The sequence below is a fragment of the Panthera pardus genome, unplaced genomic scaffold (assembly GCF_024362965.1).
Source record: "Panthera pardus isolate Hobbes unplaced genomic scaffold, ASM2436296v1 HiC_scaffold_6, whole genome shotgun sequence".
NCBI classification, from domain to species: Eukaryota; Metazoa; Chordata; class Mammalia; order Carnivora; family Felidae; genus Panthera; species Panthera pardus.
In genome coordinates, this window is record NW_026526991.1 from 106,374,047 (window position 1) to 106,378,690 (window position 4,644).

Here is a 4,644-nt window from a genome sequence, read left to right on the forward strand (position 1 = left end):
GCCCAGCCTATGGTGTTCTGTTAAAGCAGCCCTAACAGACTAAGAGAGAAGGGAGAAAAGGAACTGAGTTCTCCCAGCTGCCAGCCTCTCAGGCTCCATCTCTCCTCCAATAAGCTGGGTCCAGATGCCTACCAGCCTGTGGTGTTTTCCCAGCTTCTAGGAAGCATTAAATGTGCAGAGTGTGGAATACCACCATGGGCTCTTCCTTGCTGGAGCCAGGGCTCTCTGTGGTGGCAGAATGGCCCTAGCCAGTGTAGTGCTGGTGCCCAGAAGACATTCCCATTTGAGTTGCATTCCCCACAAACCTTGAATTCTAGCTTTGCTGGCCTCTGAGGCTAAAATGTCCTCAATTAGCATTGTTCACTAAGTCCTGTTTATCTCCAGGGCTGCTACTTTTCTTCCTAACAGCTTTGTTGAGATACGATGCACATACCATACCATTCACAGCTGCCCCCATGCAGTTCAGTGGCTTTTAAGAGTTCAGACTTCAACCATCAGCATAATCAAGTTTAGAACATTTTTCTTACCCCCAAAAGAAATCTAGCACTCCTTAATCCTCATCCCAACCTCCCTAAATTCCTCATCCCTCTATAGATTTCTCCATTTTGGACATAACAAGTAAGTGGAATCATGAAGTCCCCAGGCTTCACCCTTTCTTTAATGTTCTTCCCTGGCTCCTCCCCTGTTCCCTGCCCTACCCTAAAGCCCCAGTCTCATACTGGTCTTTCCAGCATAAATGCTGGAAATTCTGTCAACCTGTGGTGTCTGCTGTCAGCCAAATGCCAAGAGCTTCAAGAGCATGTATAAATAAAGCCATGCCTTTCTTTTCATACTATTCTGAAACATGGCTAATAAAATCCTACTTCACCCAGAAACACCATTCCAAGAACAGATGTCCTCCAAGCTGTGACTTTCCTACCACTCAGGCCCTCTCCTAAATAGAGTGCAGAAGTGGCTCAAGTGGGTGGGAGGACCCACAGTCAATATACGACCGAAGCCTGCAGTGGAGTAGCTGTGACTGATGTCCGGCCCAAGTCTGCATGCTTGCACCAGGCCAGCTTCCAACTTCCAAGTGGACTTGCCTGCTGTCTTGTTCCTAGTTTTAAAAAAAAAAAAAAAAAAAAAAAAGGCGGTAGGGATGATTAAATGGTGATGTAGACATTGTTCAATACAGTGCTTTCCAACTCAGCTTCCAAACCAGTTTTTCTTTTCTGCTTAGGAAGGACCTCAGGAAGGTGTCCAGGCTTTCAGGGAATTGTTAGTCACTTAAACATCCATTCAGCAGTTTGAGCTGGGATCTCTGCATGGCAGGCTATGATGGATTTTACTGATTTTCTGCTTATCTTTGAATATTAAATAAGGCATAAGGGAGAGGAAGATGTACTTACAATGCAGTGGAAAGTTTTAATCCTGTGTCCTTTAGCTTTGCAGTTGGTGTGCTCCCATCCCAAATACACAAGGGCAGTGCCAGGTGCCATTCTGCCCCAGCGTTTCCTGAAAAGACCTGTCAGTTAAGGGCCACAAGACACCGGCTGCTTCAGGCTGAGCAAGAAAGTAAGGGCCCAAGTATGCATGAGCTTGGATTAAAGCAGAGCTGGTATTCCAGCTCCAGCTGTGGGTCTCAAGCCAGGGAGCTGGGGAAAGAGATTTTTTTTTTTTTAAGTTACTTATTTACGGAGAACCCGGGAAGGGCAGAGAAAGGGAGAGAGAATTTTTTTTTGGGGGGGGGGGTGGCGCAAGTGAGTGAGGGGCAGAGAGAGAAGCAGGGCTCACCTGAAGCAGGGCTCGTGCTCACCCGATGCAGGACTCGGACTCCTGAACCATAAGATCATGACGTGAGCGCAAATCAGATGCTTAACTCACTGAGCCACCCAGGCGCCCGAGAGGTTCTTTAAAAAGAGGCAACCCAAGGGCTGGTTAGCCCAAGGTTAACCCAAATCTGGAACCCTGGCTCTGCTGCTTGCCAGCCATGTGGCTTACCAAGTAATCCTCCTTAGGTCTCCGGCTGCAGGATGTGCAGCAGGGGCTCCTACCTCATAGAGGTCTTGTGAGGAGTGGCTGGAACGTGCATGTGAATCACTTGGGTGTGTCCTGCACACAGGAGCACTCAGTAGTACATGATAGTACTCAGTACACGGTAGTACTCAGTATGTGGTAGTACTTAGTACACAGGAGAAATCAGTACATGGTAGTACTCAGTACATGGTAGCCATCACACCATCCAGGTGTTGCTACCCCTACCCACTGCTGCCCTTATGAGGAGTCCAGAGGCTCCCTTAGGTCTCATCGCCTCTTAGCAAGGAGCACTCTGACCTGATTTGGGTCAGAGCAGTTTAGGAACCTCACTGTTTATCTAGCTTCTCTTCTGTTGCTATGGCTTTCTCACTATAGTGTTTGCTTTTTCAGATTACAAAAGTAATATCCAATATTCTTTATTATGAGAGAATATAAAATAAAGCAACTGCCCCCAGCCCGTGGGTACAGGCTGCGAAGTTGGGGTGCCCACTCATGGCCTCCCACATCACTCCTAAATGGCTTCAAGGTCCATCTTCTTGCTTTTGGTCTCCCCTCCAGCTCTTCATGCCCTGCTGCCTCCCCCAGATCTTGGCACTCGGTCCACATTCACATCCTGTCCATTTAGGTTGGTTAAGACAGGTGAGCCAGCCTTGTCTGTTAGAGGAACATGGAGTCCCCTCTCTCGTGACTTGAAGGATACCAAGAATTCTTGTTCAACATGCCCCCACTCCCGACACCCCAGTTCCTAGATTCCTTTCCTTGGAAGAGTAGTCCCTTAGGATGTTCACTGGATTCTTCCTTTCTGATTAGAGAGGAAGAAGATAGATACAATAGTGACCTGAGAAGAGGAGAGAGAGCAGAAAGGAATGAGGCACAGGTGGCTGGCCCCCTACTTTTGCCTGCACCCTGACATGGGTGTCCCACTAGTGGACTTTTGCTCAATGCCTCTCTCTTGGGACTCACACAGAATATGAAAACCAGCCCCTGGTTTTTAGCCAGACCATTCTGAAGCTTTAATAAGGGAAAGTTGAACTCGACAGCTAAGTCTGTAGGCTGCCTGGGGTAGTGAATATCTGGAAAGCAGACAGACCTGGGTTCAAATCTGGATTCCCTTCTCTCTCTCTTTTTTTAATGTTTATTTATTTGAGAGAGAGAGAGCACAAGCAGGGGAGAGGCAAGAGAGAGACACACAGAATGTGAAGCAGGCTCCAGGCTCTGAGCAGTCAGCCCAGAGCCTGATGCAGGGCTTGAACCCACAAACTGAGAGATCATGACCTGAGCTGAAGTCAGACGCTTAACTGACTGAGCCACCCTGGGGCCCCTGATCTGGATTCCCTTCCTGACTCTAGTGTGGTATTCAGCAAGCTACTTTATCTTTCTGGGCTTCAGGAAAATAGAGATAAGGCTCCCTTGGAGATGGCTGTGAGGATGAAATGGGCTGCTGTGCAAGGGCCTGACTCAGGCGAGCACAGGGCATGTTCCCAGGCTCTTCCAGAGGGCCGGAACTTCAGGGTCAGACTCAACCCCTCAGGCAAGGCCTGAGTGAGACCTCAGCCCTGCCCACTCTGAATATACTGCCCATTCATATGCCATTTCTCATTTTCACAAAGATGTTTTCATATATGTTCCAGTTGACCAAATGGGTAAGAGCTAGCTTGCCTATGAGAAATGTGTAAATATTTATAACATGCTTAGTCAAATTAATGATCTTATTTTACATCTAGATTTAGGAACAAATGAAAACATGATCTTATGTTTTTCTGTCGTTATTTTATATGTAAATTTTGTCCCCCATTATGATTATAAATATCTTGAGGAAAAGGACCATTTTTGCATATGCCACCTCATTTAATTATTACCACAGCTTTGTGAGATAATATTGCTCCTGTTGATGAAAACCTTCTGGGAGGTGAGGTAAGTGCCCACAGCCTCAGCTAGTAGAACAGAGAGCAAGCCGAGGGCCAGGCTGTTCCCATGCTCTGATTTTGCCTCTTTCACCCTCTGGGTCCAACCACTGTGTAGCCTTTGGAATGGCCAGAAGCATCATAGGGCAACAACACAGAGTGGCTATATCTATGCTAAAAAAAATCTATTATTTTTGTGCAGACTCAATGTTCTGTCTTAGACTTCACAGTCCCCTTTGTGTTTGTTTGTTTGTTTGTTTGTTTGTTTGTTTGTTAAAGGCCTTATTCTTCTCATTCATACATAATTCATGCCTTTGGCTGAGGGAAGAGTAATAGAGGAGGACAGAGTACTTAAACATAAGTTTCTCAATCTTTCTTTTGGCAAGTTATTCTTAGAAAGAAATGGGAGTGAAAGCCCCAAATGGCTGGGGAAATCTCTCTCAGGCCAAGCACACACCTGAGTTAGCTCTGCCTACAGAAAGCCTGGCTAGACACCCCCCAGGTCAAGGCCAAAACCACACTGCCTCCCTGAATAGCATGCCAACCGCCCAGAAGGAAATAGCCAAGGTGTACCCACGATGTTAACATAAGCCTATAAAATGATGACAAATGTCACAGTGACATTTAAGAATTTAGTAAGGAAACCAGGACAGGAAAGATCTTAAACAAACCACACAGGAAGCTTGTCACAAGTCTCAAGGCTTTTTTTTTTTTTTTTTTTTTT